The sequence below is a fragment of the Saimiri boliviensis genome, chromosome 12, assembly GCF_048565385.1.
Source record: "Saimiri boliviensis isolate mSaiBol1 chromosome 12, mSaiBol1.pri, whole genome shotgun sequence".
Lineage (NCBI taxonomy): Eukaryota > Metazoa > Chordata > Mammalia > Primates > Cebidae > Saimiri > Saimiri boliviensis.
Window position 1 is genome coordinate 28,316,426 of NC_133460.1, and position 27,772 is coordinate 28,344,197.

The 27,772-nt window shown below is 38.6% G+C and overlaps 1 protein-coding gene across 2 annotated transcripts in view; it reads right to left on the reverse strand.

Annotated features, from left to right (window-relative positions):
* BMPR1A (bone morphogenetic protein receptor type 1A) overlaps positions 1 to 27,772 on the reverse strand; it is a 167,626-nt gene that overhangs the window by 78,393 nt on the left and 61,461 nt on the right. For both annotated transcript variants that reach the window (XM_074382182.1, XM_003929951.4), the window contains exon 2: positions 13,513 to 13,627. The gene's annotated coding sequence lies outside the window, so the exon portion shown is untranslated. The remainder of the gene's footprint in view (positions 1 to 13,512; positions 13,628 to 27,772) is intronic.

Genomic DNA, 27,772 nt, shown 5'->3' on the forward strand with positions numbered 1-27,772 from the left:
GCACTTTGGGAGGAGGATCACTTGCGCTCAGGAGTTCAAGGCTGTGGTGAGCCATGATCACATCACTGTACTCCAGCCTGGGAAACAGAGCAAGACTTGAAGTCAAAAAAACAACAACAAAACTTTGAGTTAAATTAAAGGACTAGTTCTAATTGTTAAAATGGGTGTAAGTAGAGAACCTAGTGAATTACACCCTTATTGGGCAGCAGCATCACTTACAAGCTGGCTAGAAATGCAGAATCCCAGGCTGTGCTGAATCAGAACCTATCTTTCAACAAGACGCCCAGGTGACATGCATGTACACTAAGTCTGAAAAGCACTAGATAAAACCATCTTTATTTAGCTGTTTAGTCTACCTTGTTTAAGCATTCTGGAAATATTCATTCATTAAGTAATAAACTTTTTTTTTTTTGGAGATGGAGTCTCGCTCTGTCACCCAGGCTGAATGAACTGTGGTGATGCGATCTCAGCTCACTGCAACCTCAGCTCACTGCAACCTCCAATTCCCAGGTTGAAGCCATTCTCCTGCCTCAGCCTCCCAAGTAGCTAGGATTACAGGCGTCCATGACCATCCCCAGCTAAGGTTTGTCATTTTTAGTGGAGATGAGGTTTCATCATGTTGGTCAGGTTGGTCTCAAACTCCTGACCTCAAGTCATTCATCTGCCTTGGCCTCCCAAACTGCTGGGATTACAAGCAAGAGCCACCACGCCCAGCCTGAGTAGTGAATTTTTTTTTAACTTCCTCTCCCCTACTCCCCCCACCCTAAAAGAGAGCAAGATGCTTTTTGGATGCATTGTAGTGTTTACTTACTCACCCAACATATATTTATTTATTTTTCATGTACTGTGTTAGCTGTCATAAACTATTACTTCTTAAATGGCACAGGCCAACTCCAGTAACATTCAGATGAGGAAAGGAAAGTTAAACTAATATTTCCTGAGTGTCTACTATGAGGATGTGTTATACAGAATCAACATTCACTGGTGTCTATTGTTTGCCAGGCATTGTTCTAGATGCTGCTCAAAATAACTTTCTCTAATCATGAAAATGTCTCTATGCTATTCAATAAAGTAGCCAATAAGAACATGTGGCTAGTCAGTAGTCAAAATATATGTGACTAGTGACAACCACACTGGATAGTGCAGTTCTAGAAGCTTACACTTACTACCTATTTGATTCACTGAGCAATCCTGACAAGTAGGTGTAAATGTGGATCTAAGGCACAGAAGTTACCAGTAGACTATGAAGAGTGGTATGGCTACTAACAGAGCACAGAAGCTACAGTTCAAACCCAAAGCCATGGGAAAAGAAGACTGATTCTAGGCAACGAGATCAGATAAGCCTTCATCAAAGTGCTGACATCTAAGCTCACACTTGAATAATGGGTAGATTTCAACATACTAGATATGAGAGAAGCATTCCAGACTGGGAAATCCAGAGGCAAAAGACAAGTCAGAAATGCATGGTAAAGAAAAAGAATAGCGACAACATTTACCATATAGTTTTACATTTGGTTTATCTTAACAATTATGATTTATCCTATAAAACAAATAAATAAAGAATGATTAACAGTAGACAGGAATTAGTTCGTAAGATTCTCAAATGCTACTGTAAAGTAGTCTAAACTTTACTCTGCAGAGAAGGAGAAATCACTGGAGGTTTCTGAGCAAAGAAATCAGTGCACCATGGTTTAGAAAATTCGCTCTTGAAGCATTAAATGGGACGGAAGGGACAGGGTGAGGCAGATAAGCCAGAGGGTAATTACAGTAGTTCACACAAGAAGTAACCATCCTGACCAAGAGGCAATGGGAATAGGGAAGTGGAAGAAAACAGAATTTAGCAACTTCTAGATCTGATAGAAGATAAGAGATGTAGTTGTCACAGGTATTTCCCAGATTTAAATCCTGGGTTGCTGGAAAGACTATAGACCATCAGGAGACAGAGGTGCAAGAAGCTTTTGAAAACATACAAGCAGCTCTAACTAAGGCTGGGAGAATAAACAAGTGTGTTCCTACTGTTTCTAAATCCTTAGAAACAACAGAAAAATGTTTAAAAATAGAAGAATATCTGCCAGGTGCAGTGGCTCACGCCTGTAATCCCAACACTTTAGGAGGCCAAGGTGGGTAGATCACCTCAGGTCAGGAGTTCCAGACCAGCCCAACCAACATGGAGAAACCCTATCTCTACTAAAAATACAAAATTAGCTGGGTGTGGTAGCGCATGCCTGTAAACCCAGCTACTTGGGAGGCTGAGGCAGGAGAATCGATTGAACCCAGGAGGCAGAGGTTGTGGTGAGCTAGGAGGAGGAGGAGGAGGAGGAGGAGGAAAAGGAGGATAGCGGGAAGGAAGGAAGGGAGGGAGGAAGGGAGGAAAGAAGGGAGGAAAGGAGGGAGGGAAAGGAGAAAGAAGGAAGGAGGAAGAAGGAGGAAGAAGGAGGAAGAAGGAGGAGGAAGGAAGAAAAAGAAGGAGGAACAAGAGGAAGGAGGAGGAGGAAGAAGAAGGAAGAGGAAGGAGGGAGGAGGAGGAGGAGGAAGGAGAGGGAGGAAGAAGGAGGAGGAAGAAGGAGGAGAAGAAGGAGAAGAAGAAGATATGTGTAACCAAGATGGAAGACAAGAATGGGTACCAAAGGCAGAAGAAAAGGTAGTTTGTTAAAAGCAAAAATTATTAAATATACAACAAAAAAGTGGAGTTAATTTATAAAACCAAATGCTGGCTCTTTGAAAAGACCCATGAAATTTATCTAGAAAGTTTAATATCCCTAGGAAGTCTAAGCACAAAAATAAAGAAAAAATAAATAATATGAAGTATAAGGAGGCCTACCAAGAATAATTATAAATATTCACATATAATAATATTAAATAGGCCAGGTACAGTGGCTCACACCTGTAATCCCAGTGCTTTGGGAGGCCAAGGTGGGCGGATCAACTGAGGTCAGGAGTTTGAGACCAGCCTGGCCAACATGGTGAAACCCCATCTCCACTAAAAATGCAAAAAATCAGCCGGACATGGTGGCAGGCACCTGTAATCCCAACTACTCAGGAGGCTGAGGCAGGAGAATCGCTTGAACCCGGGAGGTGAAGGTTGCAGTGAGCTGAGACCATGCCACTTTACTCCAGCCTGGGTGACAGGAGACTCTATCTAAAAATAGTAATAATAATAATAATAATAATAATAAATAATAGTTAACATTTAGAACTCTATAGGCCAGGCACTGTCCTACATACTTTATATGTTAAATCCTTTAATCTTCACACTAATTTTATGAAATGGATATTCTCATTAGGCAAATTTTATAAGGAGAAATCTGAAAATCAAGAATGACTGTATGGACCAGGCACGGTGGCTCACACCTGTAATCCCAGCATTTGGGGAGGCCAAGGTGGGCAGATCATTTGAGGTCAGGAGTTCGAGATCAGCCAGACCAACACGGCAAAACCCTGTTTCTACTAAAAATACAATAATTTAGCCAGGCATGATGGCAGTCACATGCAGTCCCAGCTACTCAGAAGGCTGAGGCAGGAGAATTGCTTGAACCCAAGAGGCGGAGGTTGCAGTGAGCCAAGATGGCACTACTGCACTCCAGCCTAGGCAACAGAGAGACTCTGTCTCAAAAAAAAAAAAAAAAAAAAAAAAAGAGTTATGATTTTCTAGAAAGATATTAATGCCAAAATTAACAACAAGGAATAGAATACACAAACAGACCAATAATCTAAGAAACAGAGGTCCCTGTGACAGCAGTGGGACAGAGAGAAAGGAGGATAGTGAGGAAGGCGGGGGAAGAGGGACTAAGGCTTTGGTGCACAGTGTTTAAAATTTTATATAGGAACTTATTCATAGGCTGCTTATATCAATCTTTATACATACATACATACACACGTGTGTGAGTATTTTTAAATAGAGATGGAGTCTTCAACTCCTGGCCTCAAGCAATCCTACCTTGGCCTACCAGAGCGTGGCATTACATGCATGAGCCACTGTGCTTGGCCAATATATAATCTTTTAAAAATAAAAACAATCAATTTAAAAAGAGGCGATGAAGAAAAAGAAAAACAGAAGAGGCAATGGCACGTTCCCTAACCCCTACCCTACAAAAGACAAAGCAGGAAAGGGAGAAAGAAAAAGGAAGGAAGGAAGAATATGTAAGATATGGCCAGAGGTTCAACTGAAGTATCTGTGACACCCAGACTAGAAATTACCTTTCAGAGTTGAAATTGTAAGACAGTAGTGCAAGAGACAAATTATTAGGCTGGAAGATAAAGTTAGGAACTGAAATGTCATAACAGAACAGTAAAAGACGCTACTGAAAACCTTGCAACATGTTCTCTCCCCACTATATCATATGGAGCTGCAAATTCACAAACCACTGCCTGGTTCTAAAAGCACCCAAAATGAGCCAGGAGCAGTGGCTCATGCCTGTAATCCAGCTCTTTGGGAGGCCAAGGCAGGTGGATCACTTAAGGTCAGGAGTTCAAGACCAGCCTGGCCAACATGGTGAAACCCCCTATCTACTAAAAATACAAAAATTAGCAGAGAGACAGAGCAAGACTCCGTCTCTCAATAAATAAAATTAAAGTACCCAAACTGGAGAGGGATCAAATAAATAAACCAGAATTGTATCCACCAAACTTAAGAAAAAATAATAGTATCTTTAAAACTTAAGGGGAGGCAGTCTGAACCAAGAGAACGGGACTAAACTGCCTCTTTTTCTGGAGTTGCAGAACAACCAAAAAGCCTGAGAGCAAGGCCTAGATGACATTTCTGAGACCAGGAGTTCTAGATTTCTCTACAGAAACCAGTGGGTATGTGGCTTTTTTTTTTTTCTTTTGGGAGACAGAGTCTTCTCTGCTGCCCAGGCTGAAGAGCAGAGGAGCAATCTCGGCTCACTGCAGCCTTCACCTCCTGGGTTGATGCCATTCTCCTGCTTCAGCCTCCCAAGAAGCTGGGATTACAGGCGTGCCTGGCTAATTTTTGTATTAGAAGAGGCCAAACAGGAAATCGGAGACCAGAAACCTGGAGAAGAGGCACGCTGACAGTACTAAGGGAGGGAACACAAAGTGCCAATCTCTATCTTATGTAAATGCCCACTACAAGGCACCACCCCAGAAGAGGCATTCAACTACACCCCAAGGACAGACAGGATGGCTTGTCAGTGCCATCAGCCAGCCTTTGCCCTTGGCCACTGCAAGGCTGGAGTACCAGGCTGGTCAATGGAGCCTGTGGTGTGACAGAGAGGAAGGCTCTACAGAAGCCCAACAGCACAGGCTCTTTCTTATGAAGGGTGACCTAACTACTGCCACTGTCTAATGCCAACTAACAAGGAGAGCGCAGAACCAACACTCCAGATGCGAGCTTGCCTTCCCTGTCCAGAGAACATCCTACTGCCAGCATCGACTGAGGGCTCTTAGAGCATCTCATGTGAATGTCAAGCATGGAGATAAGAGCTCAGGACCAGCTGTAGTGGTTGGGACTTTAACCCTCTTGTTTAGATATTTCTTTAAGTGATTATAACCAGCCAGCACTCTGCAGAGTCAGTGACAGAGCAGATTTAATGGGGCATAAGGGAATCTGAGTGGTAAAAGGGGCCGACCACAGCAGATCCTCATGGTGCTCTGCAGCTCATCCTTCTCTGCACTGTGGCTCTGGTCGGCTGTTCTATGTGCAGCGCACAGCATCTGACTCAAGTGGGAGTGGAGGCACTGCCCTGTTTTGCTCCTCAGAGACTTTGCAAACCTAAGGGAGATTGTTCAGCAGCATGGAGGTGCAAACACAGACCTGCTACAGTTAAAGGTCACCGAGCAACATTCAATTAACAACAGGTGAAAGTTAGTGCATGCATGTCCCAGGCTCCCTGTCCTCTGGTGGGTCAACAGTGAGGTACATTCAGAAGACACTGGCAGGGCTGAACTCCAGTTGCCCACAGTGGTAAATGGATCACCCATGTTATATAACTTCACTCCCTTCTCTGCCTCACTTTTCCTGTTCTCTTACCTCTGGCTTTTTGGTTAATCTCCCAAATAACCTGCCAGCCAATATGTCTTTTTATCAGCCTCTTCTCTTAAGAGAACACAAACTATGTGGTAAAGTCAAGATTCAAACTGAAGCCCTCTGAGCTTAAACAGAGTATGCTGCCTCTTTAAAGTAGTAAATGTGGTGCTGTCCTTCACGGGATACAAAATATAAGTTAGAAGCAATTTAAGTGTTCATACAGAAAGATGCAGACATCTTTTTCCTGTTGAGAAAATGCAAAAAAGGCAAAATATTTGTAATAAACTTACTTATGTCAATTAAATACACCCACCCACACCCCCAAACTCCAACACTATATATTTTCTAAGGATACATTCATTCAAAGAAATATAGCAAACAAATTAGAACAGTTTCCTATGGTAAGAGGAGAGAAGAATGGGAGCGGAGGATCAAGACTAAAGGAGATAATATACATCAACTGAGGAGCCTTATAGAAAATAAATAACTTACCTGCCATTAACAGAAGGTATGACTAACTCAAGTTTCTGAACCATAGTCCGAAATAGAGAGGAACAAAGGGGAAAGCACGCCACTGCCTTTGATGGAAAAGTATGACTTGTCATGAATAGAAGGTTTCAACATAAAAATACAGACCTATTTAAAATTTTTAATTATTATTATTATTTTTGAGACAGAGTCTTGCTCTGTCGCCCAGGCTTGAGTGCAATGGTGCAATCTTGGCTCACTGCAACCTCTGCCTCCCAGGTTATAGCAATTTTCCTGCCTCAGCCTCCTGAGTAACTGGGATTACAGGCGCCCGCCACCACGCCCAGCTGATTTTTATATTTTTAGTAGAGGCAGGGTTTCATCATGTTGGCCAGGCTGCTCTCAAACTCCTGACCTCAGGTGATCCACCAGCCTCAGCCTCCCAAAGGGCTGGGATTACAGGTGTGAGCCACCACACCCAGCCTTAAACTTAATTTTTTTTTTTGAGATGGAGTCTTGCTCTGTCTGGAGTGCAGTGGCTCAATCTCAGCTCACCACAACCTCCGCATCCCGGGATTCTCCTTCCTCCACCTCCTGAGTAGCTGGGATTACAGGTGCACACTACCATGCCTGGCTAATTTTTATGGTTTTAGTAGAGACAGGGTTTCACCACGTTGGTCAGGCTGATCTTGAATTCCTGACCTTGTGATCTGCCCACCTTGGCCTCCCAAAGTAAGTGCTGGGATTACAGACAAGAGCCACTGTGCCCAGTCTAAACTTTATTTTTAATTGGCACATAATTGTACATATTAATAGGACACATATTTCAATATAATGTATAGTAATCACAGCAATATGCATATCCATCAAAAATTTTAAAAAATTAATCTATATGCCCCCTAAAATCATTCTGAATACTGCCAATGATACACACTCCACACATCAGGAAACACTGTTGTGACTATTTTGAGATAAGAATGACAAAGGGATCTTCAAAAACAGAAAATTGTAGGCTGGGTACAGTGGCTCATGCCTGTAATCCCAGCACTTTGGAGGCCGAAATGGGTGGATCACGTGAGGTCGGATGTTCAAGACTAGCCTGCTCAACATGGCGAAACCCCGTCTCTACTAAAAATACCAATAATTACCCGGGAGGCTACTCAGGAGGCTGAGGCAGGAGACTCACTTGAACCCAGGAGGTGGAAGTTGCAGTAAGCCAAGAATAGGCCATTGCACACCATCCTGGGCAACAGGAGCGAAACTCCTTATCAAAAAAAAAAAAGGTAATAGTTCAAAACGAAGCCTGACTTAAAAAAATAAAACACAAATGCCTTCCTTCCTCAATAATGTAATGTCTTCCAGTTTTACACGTGATTATTTTCAGAGTATCAGACTGTTTCTAAATATTGCAAAGTTCTAAATCAGTCATCAGTTAAGAGTCGATAAGAATTTTCATAAATGCATTTTAAAAGCCAATCTTATATAATTAAGTAACTTACTGCCTCACTATAAAGTATTTATCTAATGGACGGTACCATAATAATGCTTATCTGTTAATATGGAAACCATCGAATTTTGCTTAATGAATTTTTCACAGTTCCCCACATTCCATAAGCAGTAATTCTACTAAAACAAGATACCATCCTTTGGTAATGGTGTCGGAATTATACTTGTAGAAATACTTCAAACATTCTTAAATTTTACTAAATCTTACATAGCATTTAACATGGTAGCAAAAGAGATAACTATGAATAGTGTTCATTTCCTTAAAAACTGCTTCTGTAAAAGAGGTAATATTTTGCTTTCTTCATAAAGTCTCCCTTTGAATATGCTAAGTCTGGAAAAATAATGGCAAAACACTTGATGCATATAAGCAAATTAAGAGACATATAAGTATTAATTTGCATATAAGCAAATGAATCTTTTAAAAGTAAAATTTAAAAAAAAAATTAATGTTTCTCTAAATTTAAAAAGTAGGATCCAACTTTCATTTGCTTTTAATGAAGCCAACATTATCCCTACCATCCAGACCCAAAATTTGGTCATCATCATCATCTCTTTCCAATATCTAGTCACACATCAGCATCCCTTCTGCCGTAATACCTTTACCATTGAGTCTTTCTTTTCTATTTCCACAATCACCTCTCATTAAATTCTGATAAACTCATGCCTAACTACTGACACAATCTCCTCACTCAACTTCCTACCTCCTCACTTCATTCCTCTCATGATGTGTAACTTATATAGCACTGCTAGAGTAATTTCCTTAGAAGAGCTTTCTTCACATCATACTTCCTAACCTTTCTAAGACTTTCACCACATTCCTACAAAAACATTCATTTTCGGCTGGGCACAGTGGCTCATGCCTGTAATACCAGCACTTTGGGAGGCTGAGGTGGGTGGATCACCTAAGGTCAGGAGTTCGAGACCAGCCTGACCAACATGGAGAAACCCCATCTATACTAAAAATACAAAATTAGCCGGGTGTGGTGGTACATGCCTGTAATCCCAGCTACTTGGGACACTGAGACAGGAGAATCGCTTGAACCCAGAATGAGGAGGTTGTAGTGAGCCAAGATCAATGACGCCATTGCACTCCGGCCTGGGAAACAAGAGCAAAACTCTGTCTCAAAAAAATGTTGTTATTAATCCACTTTTCCAAAAATTTCCTTTACCCATCTAAATTTTATCCATCTTTCAAAGCCCAGGTCATATAACCTCCTATGTTTTACCTGTGATTGTCAGTTACAGGACCCTGACTAGAAACAACAGTTTACTCCTATGGCATTCCTCACTTCTGCATGGCAATGTTGGTAATCATTACTTATACTACGTATATACATACCTTGCTAACTGGACTATACACCAAGGATAGGGACCATGTTATTTTCTGACTCCTTTGTTACTTGCTGCCACATGGTTTAATAGGGACCAAAAAAGTAATGTCCTACAGAATAAAAATAAGTGCTCTTGGGGCTTTAGACTAGGAAAAGACATATACGTAGAGTCAAAGCAATATAGATTAGAAAGCACTTTAGGGATGAATTGGCATTTGAGATGAGCTTTTTAAAGTTCACAGACACTACACAAGAGAGAGAAAGAGCCAAAAATATGCCAAGAGAAGAGAGGAGAGAAAATGCAGGACAATTTCAAATCACAAGCTGAAGAGTAAATAACACAGGGGAATAGAAGAAGAAAATTAAACATTTTCTAAACAAACAATGCTTAAACAGATAAGTTGATCCCTATCTTAGCTGACAGCCTCATTATTTCTTGCTTGAAACAGTTAAGAATATCCTAACTTGTTTCTCTAGTTTTGGTTTTTCCTCCTTCCAAACTACCATTCAAATCACCAATGATATGGTTTGGCTGTGTCCCCACCCAAATCTCCTCTCAAATTGTAGATCCCCTAATTTCCGCAGGTTGTGGGAGGGACCCACAGGGAGATAATTGAATCACGGGGGCAGTTTCCCCCATACTTTTCTCTTGGTTGTGAGTAAGTCTCATGAGATCTGATGATTTTCTAAGAGGCTTCCCCTTTCACTTGGCTCTCATTCTGTCTTTGCCTGCCACCACTTAAGACAAGCCATGTGAAACTGTGAGTCCATTAAACTTCTTTCCTTTTCAAATTACCCAGTTTTTCGTATATCTTTATCAGCAGTATGAAAACAAATTAATACAACCATCTAGCCATGTGGAAGTGTGAGTCCATTAAACCTCTTTCCTTTTCAAATTACCCAGTTTTTCGTATATCTTTATCAGCAGTATGAAAACAGACTAATACAACCATCATATTAAGTTTAACAAAAAATTATAATGCCTTAGGATTAGATGAAATCACATAGGGAGCATGTTATGGTGAAAAGAGAAGAGTTATTAAGAGTAGGAGGAAAACCAGAAGGGTGAAGGGATGAAGCCAAGGCAGGAGGAAGTTTCAGGCAGAGAGTAACTGGTACAATGAAGTGCAACTGGAATGATGTGTTAATCTTGATGACAAAGGAGATGTTTTACATTGAAAATGTTTTTCTGACCTGCTGTATCTTGACATATAAAATATCTCCCTGTATACTAATAAAATACCTCACAAAATATCTTAAAGAAAAAAATTATAATCCAAAATATCTTTAAATGTTAAAATTCTTCAGTGATTGCCCATTTTTCACAAAATAAAAGTCTAGACTCCTTGCCATGGCATTCAAAGTTCCTTCCAGCCTTGTCCTTCACACTCTCGCTCATATTCTAAATTCAAGCCATACAAAAATTATTCTCTCTTCTGTACATTCTATACACTTTCAAGCTCTGCCTCCACCCAACAATGGGCTCTGGGCATGAAATTAATTCCCTTGCCTTCTGTGAGTATGGAAAACACTCAAACTGTTTTTCCTCTGCCCTCTGACCAAAACAATCAACAGAGAAGACTTTTCTTACCAAATGTGTGGAGGTTTTCAACCAACAAGCAGGCAATTCTGCATCACACACCAGCTGGAACCTCCAATTCAATTCTGACACTACCCACCTGGAGACAGCAGCAGATCCCACAGGTTGGGGGCTCAATCCTCAAGACAGCTCCCACTTCCAATGCCAATGGCAAGCCCAGGTTATTCTACCTGTGCTTCTGACCAACTAGCCATGAATCCAGGTACCTACAACCCCTTTCTCTGTTCTATTAATTTGCTAGAGCAGTTGACAGAACTCAAGGAAACACTTACGTTTACAGGTGTATTACAGAGGATGTTACAAAGGATACAGATAAAGAGATGTACAGGGCAAAGAGCCACCACACCCTCCAGAACCTGCACACGTTCAGCACTGTAGGCATGACTCATTAAACCAGCGATCACTGGTGATCAACTAAACCTTCTGCCTTTATCCCCTCCCTAAATGTTGGGAGATGGGGAGAACTTAAAGTTCTGACTAATCCTGCCTTGGTCTTTCTGCTGACCAATCTCCATCCTAAAGCTAAGGGGGCAGGGGGTGCCATCTACCAGTTAACTCATTAGCATACAAAAAGACATCCCTTCAGAGGTTTCAAGGATTTTGAGAGTTGTATGCCAGGAAACGGCATCAAAGACCAAATATGTACTTTACAGTATGACGCTTCCCAATTTCCACTTGGCAATCTTCTGTTTGTCCATCAAGACTCTGCTCAAATATCGTTTCTTCTGTGAAGTCTGCTGACAATTCTCTCCTCTCAAAACACTGGTGTAGTCTTTCTTGGTGGTGACAATATACTTTTTTTTTTGACATAGTCACCTGTATTTTTAAATTCTTTTGAAAAATTATAACTGTATGCAATTATGGCATTATCTGTGATATTATAATATATGTATACAGTATGGAATAATCCAATATGTCTTTTGAATTATAATATAGCACTTCTCAGACTTCACTTGAATAACTGTTTTCATGCTCATCCATCTCTAGACAGACTATTTTCTGAGTACAGCAAGGAACCTGTTTTATTTAATGTTTTGTATTCCAAGCACCTAACACAATACCTGGCATAGAGTAGGTGTTTAATAAATGTATAAAGGGTGAAAGAAATGGACAGACAAAGGCAAAGCTATATTATCTTTAAAATTAGAGAAATTTGTCCTTACTCTGGCAGACAGGCAAAGTGTCACTGACAATATATGCAAAATTATCTCAAGATAATTTAAGCTGACAACAACATTGAAAGTGAAGTAGGAGTGGGAAGCAGCACAAGTTGGGAGATCCTTGCAATATTTTCAGTGAGATGTAGTATAAAGACCTAAACTTGGAGAGTGAAGGGGGATCTGGAAGGAGAGGCTGCAAACATTTGTGATCTATTAGAGGTAAAACTGATAGAACTTCACTTGTGACTGGTGGTAGGAAGCAAATGAGGAGGAATCCAATATAGCACTGAGACTCTGAGCCTGGGTGACAAAGAATGCATTTCAAAACAGTAAGCCTGTTTACATTTCCCTGTAATACTGTCTTAGGATGGCTTCTGCCCTCCTATTTCTGGCATGACTGCAGCTCCTACCTCTTTAAATTCTATTTCCAAAGATCTATTGTTGTAATATGTTAAAAAAAATCTTATCCTGGGCTGGGCGTACTAGCTCATGCCTGTAATCCCAGCACTTTGGGAGGTTGAGGTGGGAGGATCACTTGAGTCCAGGGGTCAACACCAGCCTGGGCAACAGAAAGAGATAACGAGATCCTGTTTCTACAAAGAAATTACATAGCTGGTTATGGTGATGCCTTCCTGTAGTCCCATCTATGTGTGAGACTGAGGCAGGAGGATTGCTTGAGCCCAGTGGTATGAAACTATGCTCACACCACTGCACTCCAGCCTGGGTAACAAAGCAAGAACCTGTCTTCACCCCTCCCCCTCCCCCCCCCAAAAAAATCCTGAATTCCAGAAAGCATAAAATTTCAGAATTTTTTTTCCCCCCTTTTTGAGACAGAGTCTCGTTCTGTTGCCCAGACTTGAGTACAGTGGTGCGATCTCAACTCACTGCAACCTCTACATCCTGGGTTAAAGCAATTCTCATGCCTCAGCCTCCCAGGTAGCTGAGATCACAGGCTTGCACCATCATACCCAGCTAATTTCTGCATTTTTAGTAGAGACAAGGTTTTGTCATGCTGGCCATGCTGGTGCCAAACTACTGTCGTCAAGTGATCCCCCAGACTCAGCCTCCCAAAGGGTTGGCATTACAGGCACATGCCATTGCGCCTGACCTAATCTTGCATTCTGAACACTGCTTTGCAAACTCGAGGAAGAAATAAATGTGTAAACCATATAATGCTTATCTTCTAAAAGGAGATTTATGAAAGTGATTAGTAAGAAATAAATACCTTTTTCTTCTGAAGAGGTTCAACATTTATAAGGAAAATACATTAGAATTACTTATGAACTCATCAGAAAGATGATTAAAGAAACTAAAGAAGACAATATAAAGTTGTGGTGTTAAAAAGAAACTGAAGAAAGCTCAAATAAAGTTGCAGTGTAGGAGGATTACTTTTCACTATTAAAAAATCAGAAATTTCATATTATTCTTATTGTGTTTTTCCTAATTATGTCTTTTCCTTACCTCCAAGATGTGGCTAGATAAAACTTCACTTCCAATTTTCTCCGAAGAGCTTTGACCTATGCTTCCATCTCATGAATTCCAAGACAGTATTAAACTGATGCATATTTCCATAACTCTGTTTAGAAAACAAACAAAAAAAGAACTAATTTAAGATTTAAGAAACTTTGTCAGAATAACACATGTAGAAGCAATACTAGAAGTGTTTCACATGTAAAACTACACATTTTCAAAGTAAAGTCAATGAAAATTTCTACAGTTTTTAAGAAATCTATCACTTGACTATTTTCTTCAACCTCTGCCCAAATTTTACACTTTTGAAGTTAGTTCTGTGGAAATAGTACTTCCATATAAAATTCCTATCTTAGCTTAAGCTTTGGAGAAAAAAAAATCTCATCTCAATTTGGAAAAAACAGGAATAGCTAGAAGCAGCACTAAAATGTACAATTCTACAATATTCAGATTCCTACTTAGACAAAAACATACTGGACCACCTAGCTAGTATCATATTTTTTTCTTTTTTATTACAAAGTCTCATAACCACTTTTAATTTAAATCTAAAAGATTGAAACTTTTAAAAATAATTTTTTTTTTTTGAGACAGGGTCTTGCTCTGTTGCCAAGCCTGGAGTGCAGTGGTGCAATCTCAACTTACAGCAACCTCCACCAGGAAGGTTCAAGCAACAAAAAAATTTGTTAAGATATGTCTGCTCTTTACTTAGAGATCTTAAAAATAATTTCATTGAATCTTTTAACAGAAACTTCAAATAGCAAAGTATTCTGTTTCCTATTTTAAAAGGGAATGTCCCATTGCAAGGTCAAATATCTTGTCTTCAAATCCATTTAGAAGTATCACTTGTGTCACAACTGAGGTTTAGCAGTCTTGGCAATAATGACTAAATTCATGTAAACTGGGGCAACCTGAAACCATCTACCGTATCAGATAGTAGTCTTTCTTAAAGACAAGAGTCTCCACTCAGCAGACAGGCTGCTGTATCTTTCATGGTCCAGCTAAAGACAGCCTGACCCTGAAAGCAGTTAGTAATGCTTTGTCTGCATTCAGGAGCCTTTCACAGTCTTTCAATGTACTAGATACCCACAACTCAGCCAGGTCCCTTCATATGACTATAAAACTCTCAAGACTGTCCTTCAGAGAAATGAGGGAAGGCAAAAATAAAGAGTTGGTGTTTAGTGTTCTTCTGAGATGCTCATACTCTTAATTTCCCTTTTACTAATTAAGAAAAGAAATGCACTGTTTCCATTTTGGAAATGGCATAAAGAGATTTTCCACCAAAGCCATTCTTTGCCAATGACTCCATTTCTCCCTAAGGGTGCGAGAGAAAGAAGAGGCAATCACAGAATTAAACAAAGTTCAAATTAATTTATTCTCATGAAAGTAAAAACAGTCCATTAAACTGTCTGTTTTAAAAATATATGGCCTAGCTGGGTGCAGTGGCTCATGCCTGTAATCCCAGCACTCTGGGAGGCCGAGGTGGGTGGATCACTTGAGGTCAAGAGTTTGAGACCACACACACACACACACACACACACACACACACACACACATATATATATATATATATATATATATATATATATATATATATATATATAGCCTGATGCTAATTCTACCAGATATTTCCAATGTACCAAACAATAAAATTAACATGTAAACTACTTAACAACTATTGTTTGTTACGGCACTATTTACTGTAACTTTGTTTCCTTGGCCAAAAAGTTTTAGGCTTTGGACTAAATCTAAAGTTTAAAAAATAGAGAACATAACCAAAAGAGCTTTCAAACATCCCATCTTCAAAATCCAAAACCTCAGATAATCTGTTCTTCCCCTGTTCTCCCACATATACAAACACTTAACATAAACTTCAGACACTGTTTTTTTTTTTTTTTTTTCTTGAGAAAGGCTCTGGCTCTGCTGCCCAGGCTGCGGTGCAGTAGCACAACCATGGCTCACTGCAGCCTCCACCTCCTGGACTCAAAGAATCTCCCCACTTCAGCCTCCTAAGCAGCTGGAACTACAGGTACACACTACCATGCCCAGCTAATTTTTATATTTTTTGTAGAGATGGGGTTTTGTCATATTACTCAAATGGATTCCTTAACCCCAGGTGGTCTCGAACTCCTGGGGTTAAGGAATCCTCCAACCTCAGCCTCCCGAGCAGCTGGGACTACAGGTGAACACTACCACTCCTGGCTAATTTTTACATTTTTTGTAGGGACAGGAGCACCTCATGTTGGCCAGGCTGGTCTCGAACTCCTGACCTCAAGTGATCCACCTGTCTTGGCCTCCCAAAGTGCTTGGGTTACAGGCCTGAGCCACTGTGCCCAGCCCAGAAAATCTTTTCTAAAGACTGAACTTAAGACTAGCTAGTCCTGCACATGTATCCCAGAACTTAACAAAATAGACCAGCTAGGGAAAATCAAGTAAGATTTGACTTGATTACTCAGAGGTAAACAAAAGACACAGGAAAGGGGTGCACTCCACAGTACAGGTCTGACAGTCACTTTGTACACACTGGAAACTGTATAAATAAAGGTTAGGACCTTTGCAATATAGTGCTATAGTCACATAAGCACAAATCTATAAATATGTCTACACATAAAAATAGGACTTAGATAGGTAAATGGTCCAAACAACTTTAATCACTTAGCTTACTAGGTAATTTACCACAGGCTTTTAGCACTATGAACTTGTGGTTCAACCACCAGCAGGAGTGTTAGTCAAAACAAAATGCTAAAATAAGAACAAGTCATTTTTTCAAAGATTTTGTGTTTGAAATTTCTAAGCCTATTAGTTGTAGAAAACACATTAAAAAGAAAGCAATTCTTTTAAAAGCATATGCAAGCTTCTTAATGATATGGAAAAAATGAAAATCAAACTTTTCTAAATATATTCTAACATTCATAATTCAGAGCTAACATAAAAATTTCCTCATTAATAATTATTTGCAACAAACATGAAAGTTCATTTTAATCCACATTTCCCTTGCAAAATTTCTTTTCTTGTCATCTAAATGATTTTCAAAATTATTAAAATGGCTAAATCTTAAACGAACCAAGATACTTTAAAGATCACTACCCATACAGAATCGAAGGACAAGCACTGATTATGGATATCATACCAAATATCTATAAGGCTTCAGAATGTCACCTACTGATTTATATTATTAGCAAGATTTGCTTTACAGAAAAGAATAGAGTAAGTATTCTTTACTCAATCTAGGCCAAAACACCTTTTTTTTTTTTTTTTAAGACAGGGTCTCACTATGTCACTCAGGCTGGAGTACAGCGGCATGATCATGGCTCACTGCAGCCTTGACCTTCCAGCCTCCTGCTTCAGCCTCCCAAGTAGCCAGCACCCACGGCCACGCTGTATGCCAAAATTTAAGATTAACTTTGAGCTTGTACCAGATATCAACATGTAATGGAATTCTTAGAATTCGGTGGAATCAACAACACTGATTGCACATTTTTTCCTTCTGCTACTCCAAATTCCCTCTTTCCTACCATTTATCCTCCCTTCTCAGCACCCAGAAAAAGCACCCCATGCACTGTACAAATACTGCTGCAAACACTACAACTGCATTCATATGACCATTTAAAAAAAAAAAAAAACAGAGCCAAATTACAAAACAATCTATATTTTACAAACATTTCAGTTGGGTTCTTAAAGATATTACTGTTACTTTGGTAAGTTAACTAGAAAACTCAAACATTATGCTCCAGAAAAATATAATGTGGCTCTAGCTATAAATAACTCAAACGAACAGTTAATTTAGGCTAATATGTCATGCACTCCTATAATAAAACATGTAATCACATAACTAGAAAGGGAAGGTCAACTCATGAATGGGTTTTATTCTAAATTTCTAAAAGTTCATTTATAAATTGAATGTAAGTTTGATTTTGAAACTTAAGATGTCTTTACTCATAAAACCAAACATATATACAGCTGCACTAAATCCATAATCCAGAAGAACTTTGGTGTACAAATCTATCATAGCACTCTTCTGTTTAAGCTTATATTTATGTCAAACTACAAGTTTCTTATTTATCTCTGTATCCTAGAATCCAGAACAGTGAATAACAGAGAGTAGGATTCTGGCAAGTATTTGCTGTTGTGAGGTACTGAATAGTAACAACTCAATGATATAAAACTAGTCTGCAAGAAAATCTAACCTATCTGAACTTTGGAACAGAATCAAAAGGCAAGGAGAAATAGCTTCTTCCAGAAGAGATAACAGAAAAAGATACTTGGGCTAGAAAGCTCTGGTCTAAACCACCAACTGTGGCAATTTCCATTCCCCTTGCCAGTGGGTAGTCTGGTAACACACATCTAATGCAATTCTGGCCAAGAAGACAAGAAGGTAAGTTTGCTAGAGAGCTTTTAGGAAAGGTTTTCTAGGCTGATGAAAAAAGGCCCAGGATGCTTCCAGCCTTTTTACATGCAATTCTGGTTTTGAATGTGTAAACAAGAACCATGAGAACAACCCAACGGATAAAGAACAGCAGCAGCATTAAAAGATGAAAAGAGCCTAGGTCCTTGGTGATGCTGTCATGCCTGAATGAATTAATCCTAGAATCATCTTAACATAGATCTTTTTATATTAAATTATTTTACTCTTTAGACAATTTGCCACAAGTATCTCAGCAGACAGGGTGACTTAGGAACTGATACATCATTTACTTTCATGAATTTAATTGTTGTCTACACAAGGTAAACTCCCTTAAATTTATACCTCAGCCCAGATCCTTCTTTTGAACTAGGTGTATGTTTCCAAACACTCTATTAAATGTTTATTCCAGTGACACATCAAGAGAACAGGATCGATATAAAAACCATCATCCACCAGCACATAAACACATCTGTTTATGTACCTGTAGTCACTTTTTGGCTAATGGTACTACCATTTTTCCTAATGGTAGTACCATTAGCCAAAAAGTGCTCAATTGCCAAAGATTAAAATCTTGGGATCACAAGCCCCACCTCCCTCTGCTTCATCTATTACACTCAGGAGTTACGAAATGCTGCTCATTCTAACTCTGATACACATATCTTTAAAATGTCTCCCCATCTCTACACACACTGTCTAGTGTGGGTGCTCATTTTTCATGTAGCTCACCTCCATTCTTAACTCTATTCACTGGACTTATGTTTCTAAAATATAACTGTGCTTCATGAAAAGATTATAAACATCCTGTCATTAGGAAGATGCAAGTTAAAACTACAATGAAATATAGTACATAGCCATCAGAAAAGACAATACCAAGTGTTGATGAGCACCTGGAGAACCTGGAACCCTCATACATTGCTGATGGGACTATAAAATGATGCAGTCACTCTGGGGAACAGTCTGTACTTTTTTTTTTCTTTGTTCTTTTAGAAGTGAGGTCTGATTCTGTTACCCAGGGTAGAGTGCAGTAGCATGATCATGGCTTACTTCAGCCTTGACCTCTTGAGCTCAAGCAATCCTCCCACCTTAGCCTCCCAAGTTACTGGAATTATAAGCATGAGCCACCATGCCCAGCTGATTTCTTAAAAGTTATATATAAACATAAACTCATCACAGGATCCAAAATTTCCTCTACCCAAGACAAATATGTGCCCACATCAATATTTATCTACAAATAAATAAACAGCTTTGTTCATGATAACCAAAAACTGGAAACAATCCAAACATCCATCAACTGCTGAGCACATACAGTGTAGCATCACCAAAGAAAAGAATACCACCGGGCAATAAAAAGGTACAAAATACTGATACAAATTACAGCATACATCAGCCTCAAGGACATGCTAGGTGAAAGAAAACAATGTAAAATACTGCATACTGCATGTCTGCAATGCATATGAAATATTTAGGGAAAGCAAATTTAGAGGCAGAAAACAAGCAGTGGTTGCCTAGATCAGGAGGTAGAACAGAGTGACTGTGGGAGGTGATACAAGTGTTCTAAAACAGTCATATTAGTACATTCTCAAAATGTACTAAAGTTAAAAAATGTAAGTAAGCCTAAATTTTTTAAATGATTTCTAATCATGTACAAAATAAAGTCCAAATTCTTTTGGACACTCACGGACTACTATAACCTGCTTTCAATCTATTTAACCTAACCTGCTTTACCTTTTGTTACAATCCTGGCCCAACAGCATCCTGCTGACTGTATTAAACTATGGATTTGCTATTTCCTGAATATGCCATCCTATGTAGTGCTGCTCCCTTTCTTCATATTTGTGATTCTATTTCAAAACTCAGTTTTCTTATCTTTTCCCAAGTTAACTTCCATTTGTCCTCACAAAGACCTGCCTCAAATATCTCCTCCATTGTTTAATCCTCCACACTCCCTTATGTAGTTATTGTTCCACAGGATTCTAGTAATAAACACATTGTGCACTTATCACAGTGAATCATGATCACCTACTTATAGGTAGGTATCCCATCTTTACAAAAAACTTGAGTACGGTAATAGCATTTTACTAGTGCTCGTGTCCCTAGCGTCTGAAGCACAGTACAGTGCCTGGCCTATAGGAGGTACTCAACACATTTCTAAATGACTTTCAAGAGAAAACGCCAAAAGTAGGTAAAATGAGCTATGTACCAAAAAAAAAAAGACACATATACAAGGATGCTTACTGTCACTACCTTTTTTTTTTTTTTTTTTTTTTTTGAAACAGGGTCTTGCTCTGTCACCCAAGCTGGAGTATACTGGTGCAATCATAATTCCCTGTAGCCTCAACCTACTGGGTTCAAGTGATCCTCCCACCTCAGCCTCCAAAGTAGCTGGGACTATAGGCAAGTGCCACCATGCCTGGATAACTTTTTGTTTGTTTGTAAAGATGAGGTCTCCCTATGTTGCCCAGGTGGGTCTCAAACTACCAGGCTCAAGTGATCTTCCGCTTTGGCTTCCCAGAGTGCTGGGACTACAGGTGTAAGCCACTGTGCCTGGTGCCGCTATTATATAAGAAAGAAAAACAGGAAGTTACCCAATGTCACCTAAATGTTTCTTAGTATAGGATCAATTAAGCAGCCACATTAAATACTATACACTATTTAAATGAATCAAATATATATCTTGGCTGGTCGCGGTGGCTCACGCTTGTAATCCCAGCACTTTGAGAGGCTGAGGCGGGTGGATCACGAGGTCAAGAGATTGAGACCATCCTGGTCAACATGGTGAAACCCCATCTCTACTAAAATACAAAAATTAGCTGGGCATGGTGGCGCGTGCCTGTAGTCCCAGCTACTCAGGAAGCTGAAGCAAGAGAATTGCTTGAACCCGGGAGCCAGAAGTTGCGGTGAGCAGAGATCGCACCACTGCACTCCAGCCTGGGTAACAAGAGTGAAACTCCGTCTCAAAAAAAAAAAAAAAATATATATATATATATATCTTATCTATTTGTAGAGACATAGAAAGATGTCCCAAATATCTGAAAAAAAAAACTATAAAATAAGTTAATCTTCCATTATTTAAAAAAGAAAACAAAACTGTACACTCAAGTACTTGCATGTGTACATCCTGTATGAGGAAGGTGCAGGGTTGAAGGATTCACACGCAGCTGTACTAGGGTAGACAAAGAAGTGAAAACAACCTTAATTGCCAATCAACTGACAAATGGCTAAACAAAATGTGGTCTTATTCATGTAATGGAACATTATTCAACCATAAAAATAAATGAAGCCATAAAAACAATTGGTTCATGATACAACAGGGATAAGGCCTGAATATATGCTAAGTGAAAGAAGCCAGACATATGATTCCATTTATAGGAAATATTCAGAATAAGCAATTCCGCAGAGGCAAGAGTAGATTCGTGGCCATCTGGAGCTGGAGAGTGGGGAATGGGAAATGACACCAAAAATACAATCCATGAAAGAAAAAAAAAAAAGACAAACTGAACTTCAACAAAATTTAAAATGTTGCTCTTCAAAAGACCCTGTTAAAGGCAAAAAAAAAAAAAAAAAAAAAAAAAAAAGAGGTACAGGCTAAGAAACTGTATTTGCAAACTATATATGTGACAAAAAAACTCGTCTAGGATATATAAAGAAATCTCAAAGCTCAACAATTGAAAAAATTCAACTAGAAAATGGGCAAAAAATACAAAGCGATATTTTATCGAAGAGGCTAGATAGATGGCAAATACACGCATGAAAAGGTATGGTCAACATTACTAGACATCAGGGAAATGCAAACCAAACTATGCTGTGACCATCCCTGCACACCTACTGAAACAGCTAAAAATTTTTTTTAAAAATGGTGATAATACCAAATGTGGATATTTATTACCATGCTTTAACAAGTGTCACTGAGTGTGAAAAAACTGGCTCTCCCATACAATGCCAGTGGGCATGTAAGCACCAACTGCACGACCCTGGGTGCTAACAAAGATTCTTTGCTTGGCCAACTGAATCAGGCTCCTGAACCTTCTCCCAGGCCTATCTGTGTACTTCCTGGTAAATCCCTGTTTCAGCAAAGAATCCTCCTTATCTTCTGCCACCCTCCAGCTGATGTCTCATTACCTTGGCCTGTCTTCAGCAAGAAAGACTTTCACATTCCCATTCTGGCTCTACAACTTAGGAACGTAATAAGACATTTAAATTTTTTGATAACACCCTTTCCTTTTCCATGTAAATCCTATTCAACCAGTAGAGAAATATATTGTATATCATCTGTTTTTTTTCTACAGAGCTTTTGAGAAATTATCAATAGGCAATTTGCTTTAAATGTCCCATGGCACAAGCTTCTAGAATAATTTCACTCTATAAAATAGTTAAATTTCTACTCTTAATTCAGGAAATATCAGGGAGTGATTCAAGATTGTGAAGGGTTCACCAAGTCTGTTAAAATGTGCATGATTACACCCTCTCAACATATAAAGAAATTCAAAATTGACATTATAATACCAAAGTTATGGCATAATACAGTGAAATAATCAGGGACTATTAACACATACTGCTATTTGTTTCAGATCTAAATGATCACAAAAGAATGTTGTGGTTTTTTACTTACTTACTGGCTTATTTGTTTTAGCTTGCACCCCTGTCTTTCTGTTACGTCTTCTCCCCTTTGCAAACCGCTACCTGGAATGCACACGTGCCAACAGCATCACTCTCTACCCACTTCTCCTTTATGTCATCCCTGGAAACCAGCAAACTGGCTTAATGTAGCTCTGTGGTTCAAAGCCTATAAAAATAAAAAGGCTGCATCTGATGGATGGACTGAGACTGAAAATGTAAAAACTGAACATAACTTCCATTACAATCAAGTAATTGTTGTACCATGATATTGAACTTTTTTTTTTAAGGCCACTTTAAGGAGATGGGAAAGACCACAAACTTAAATGAATCAACCCAGGAAAAAACAAAGATGGGTGGAGCTAAAAAGTAAACACATCTCAAATGCCTACTTAACATTTCTAATTTAACAGGTTAAAACGCAAAACACATTATCTTACTTGTCCATCCTCTCACAAACTTGCTTCTCCTGAATTCCTCATTTGGCTTACTCCGCAACTGTGTAAAAGAAGATATTCTGCCATACCTAGTAAGGCTGATGGTGTACACAGCCAAGACTCAATTCTAGCTCTACGTATATAACCTAGAGAACCTTTTGCACTTAGCTACCACGAGCCATGCAAAAGAGTATTTATAGCAGTATTTTTTTTCCATAGCAAAAACTAGGTGAAACCCGTGTCAAGCAACAGTAAAATAGATTGTAGTACATTCATAATTTGTATCGCCTAATAGTGAAAATTAATGAAACTCAGCTAAGTATGTCAATATAAGTTAACACCTCAAAATTGTAATGTTAAATAAAAAATAAAGTCCAAGAAGAATACATACAGCATAATGCCATTCATATAAAGCTCAAAGACAGGAAAAGCTAAAAAAAATAAAGTATATTAAAGGTACAACACAAATGTGCTAAAACTTAAGAAAAAACTAAGGGAATAACATCAAATTTAGGAGCATGGTTACCTCTGGGAAGGGAAGGGTAATTGTCTTAAGGCATGAAGGAGTTCAAAGTTGCTGTAACGTTTGTTAAGACAGAAGGTTGGGCCAGATTTATTCATTTATTGTTACTATTTAAAATCGGTACATATATTATAGATAAATAGATCCATGTAAGATTAAACCTATCTAGAGCAGATATGGTTAAATGTTAATATTTTTAAAATTTAAATCTATGCCCACATTACATAAATGTCTATTACTTTATGTAAATGTACGTAAATGTCTATGACAGCACTTTCTATAATTTTGGAATATAACATACTAACAAAATTAAGTGTAAACTACAAAATTGTATTTTGAAATTTAAGGACAGAGTATCACAAATCTTTAACAGCAATATGTTAAAACAAATACTAAACTATTACATAGTGGAAAAAACAACATGTAAAAAAAATTTGCTTCCCCTCCTAATATAATAAAATGGAAAATACACAATGCCATCTATATAGTATTCATTTCAAACTATTTTATTTTAATCTAGTCATAAAATGTAATCAGCAAATTGTGGGATAACTTTTATATATTAAAAAAAAATATGAGATTTCAAAAAAGACCACTGTGGGTTGGTAGGTGGAGGTGGGGCAGTGGCTTATTTCACATTAAAGGAAACTAAAGAAATATGACAGCCAAACAGTGTGGGTTGGTGGCGGTGTGGGTGTGTATATTTCCTTGATTGATTTCTGGATCAAATATAGATATTTTCTCTCTCTCTCTCTCTCTCTCTATATATATATATACATATATATATACACACACACACATATATATACACATATATACACACAGATATATTTTTAACTTTGGTTTCTGGATCAAAAATTAAAACATCTATAAAGAATTCTTCTGGGGGGAGAAAATAAAGTTTAAACAGGGGTCCTATGTTAAATAATATTGTATTAATACTATATCTCTTCAGGAAGATAACCTTGTTCTTAGGATACGCATGCTAAAATGCTTAGGAGTTAAATGTCAAGATGTTTGCAGCTTACTTTCAAATGGCTCAGGGGAATAAAAAAGTATGTATGTCTTTGCAAACAGAGAAAGAGAAAGCAAATGAGGCAAATGTTAGCAACTGAGCCACTGAGTTAGTGAAAGACACAGGGATGCTCACTATTCATTTAACTTTTCTATCAACTTGTAAATTTTTAACAATTCGCAGAAAATACGTATTTCACTAGTTATGGGTAGTAATTTTATATACAAAGCTTAATAAACAGTGTTAGTATGACAGAGCTTATTAAAATCAAACATTAACATATTTATAAGCAAGTCCCAAAGATCTTTCCTCCATCTGTAATTTTAAAACTTTTCTTCTATAAACTGTGAATTACAAGTTGAATGAAAGGCGGTCACGATGGCTCACACCTGTAATCCCAGCACTTTGGGAGACTGAAGCAGGAAGATCACTTGAGCCCGTGAGTTTGAGACTAGTCTGGGCAACAAAGCGAAACCACATCTACACAAAAAATGTTAAATTAAGCCAAGCATGGTGGCACGTAACTGTAGTCCCAGCTACTCGGGAGGCTGAAGTGGGAGGACAACTTGAACCTAGGAAGTTGAGGCTGCAGTAAGCCATGACTGCATCACTAAACTCCAGCCTGGGCAACAGAGTGAGTCTTCCAAAATAAAAAGGTTGAATGAAAAATTAATTTTTGCTTAAAAGGTCAAAGATTATGTCTATGCTTCAGAAACAGTATCATAAGCAATTTGAGGGCAAGGACTTTTATTTTGCCAATTCTATTATACTATATATAATTCATAAAGATTTTATTTTACACTGCTAAAATAGATAAAACCATAGCACTTTCAGAGACTGAGGTGGGAGGATCGCCTGAGTCCAGGAGGTGGAGTCTGCAGTGAGCTGTGACCATGCCACTGCACTCCAGCCTAGAAAACTGAGTCCTGTCTCAAAACAAAGAAAGAAAAAGAGAAAGAATGTCATTTCCAAATGTCCTATTATTTCTAATATATTTTAAAAATAACATTTCTAAATGTTCTATTATTAATAGAATATATTAAAATTTATTTCTCAAAATAATTTCCTAATGATGCATACTTAAAATATTTTTCAGGGTTGCTAAGCAGGTAGTAAGGGTGAATCAACTCCTTTATGTGGACAGTTTCCTGAAAAACTAATTACATTTCATAGAAAATGATTAACCATCTATCACCTTAAGGATGTACAGGTTATATCAGAATTTAGTCCAATTAAACTGTTATGTAATACTTAACTGTTATTTACTAAAAACTTAAAATTATCTTCACAAAAAACTCAACTGTCACCCACCCAAGATGTGTGCATCAATGAGACTAATTCTAGATGTCACAGAAAATAAAATTATTTTCAATTAAGAGCACCCATGTAAAATCCATCACTTGTAAAGGAATATGCAAACTAGCAATTTCAAACAGGAGAAATAGTCTAGCAATATTTCCCCCAAAAGGCCAGGTGTGGGACAGCGTTGCTACATGTCTGTGGGTGAATAAACACACAGGGAAGAAAGTTTTAGCTGGGAAGCCTACATTTAAGTTCTCATCTCTATGTGATCAGAGGCAGGTAGTTAATTACTCTACAGCACTGTCTTTTAAATCTGTGAGTCACATGCCTAAGGGAGGGGCCTGGATGCAGGATGAGCAGCTACTACAGCATCAAGGAAGGTTTCAAAAGGAAGCAACAACAGGTTCTGAGGAGCTGCAGACAGACAATTAGAAGCAACTACCCCAACATAATGCATATAATGCACATAACCCAACAGCCGACCAGGGACTGCCTACTCTATTACAAAAAGGTATCATGTACCTTTGGGACTAAGTTTGTGAGGCTAGGTATGTTTGAATTTCAGAGAATATTCTATTATCAACAAATAAGTGAGACTGAAAGAAAAAAAGCAAATACTTGGTAATACTTCCAGGATCCACTAAAGCAAATTTTAAAACATTTAAGATATAGTTCCCCGCTTGCAGGAAACATGAAATCAACATGAGGAGCCAAGACATAAAGATATTCCAACTTAAATAATGGTAACAGATGATACTGCAAATGTCCTACCGCCACACACATGATTAACTGAAGAGCACTAAAGTTTACTGCTTCATAGGTGGGAAGTAATTTAAGGCAGCCTTCAAAGGATCTGCAGGATTTGATAGCATGCAAGGAGGGAGTAGTGCAAGTTCAAACAGGTATTCCACAGGAGGGGACCCTGTGGCTGGTCATGGTCCCACAGGGGAGGGTCTAGATTCTAAGGTGGTGAAGCAGGATCAATGTATGGTCTGACCCAGATGATAAATATACAGCTGCCCTAAGGCCCATGCCCACAGCACACACAATTGTTCATTTTGGTTCTCCTTCTAACCAAGCATTAAAGACCTCATAGTACTTACCCATACAGAACCCTCAGTAGCCAAGATGTCAGGATGTTTGGAATTCATCTACCATTCTTTAGGAAGGAGAGTAAAGAGAGGAACATGCAGGGATAAGAAAGAGCATAGGCTCTGTAGCCAGACTGAGTACCACGGTTAGACTCCTGGCTCCACCACTTACCTGTTGCAATCCTTTGACCAAGTTGTTTAACCTCCTCCATACCCAATCAGTAAAATGATGATCAAAGGAGTTAATATAGGTATGGCACTTAGAACAGTGCCAGACAGATAGTAAGCACTCTCTAAGTGTAAGCTACTATTATCATTCTCTATCAATAGGAAACAAACTGTATTTTCGGAGAGTAATTAGAAGTTCATATGGAAGAATAATACAAACACTCTGAATCATTGATAGAAACACCTTCCAATATTTAAAACAAAGCCTAATAGCATCAAAAATTTGATGGTTGATTTAAGAACAAAATTATAGCAGTTAATATTTACTGAGTTCATTTATTGAACATTTACTATGTGCCAGTTACTGTGCTAAATTCTATACACTTATCTTGATTACTCTTTACAATAAGCCTATGAGGCAGATACCACTAGTAATCCTATATTACAGATAAAAATACTGAATCTCAAGCCAAGTGCAGTGGCTCACACGTGTAATTCCAGCACTCTGGGAGGCTAAGGTGGGCAAATCACCTGAGGTCAGGAGTTCCAGAACAGCTTAGCCAACGTGGTGAAACCCCGTCTCACCGGGGTTTAGTCAGGCATGGTAGCTTGAACCTGTAATCCCAGCTACTTGGAAGATTGAGACACAAGAATTGCATAAGCCCAGGAGACAGAGGTTGCAGTGAATAGAGACAGTGC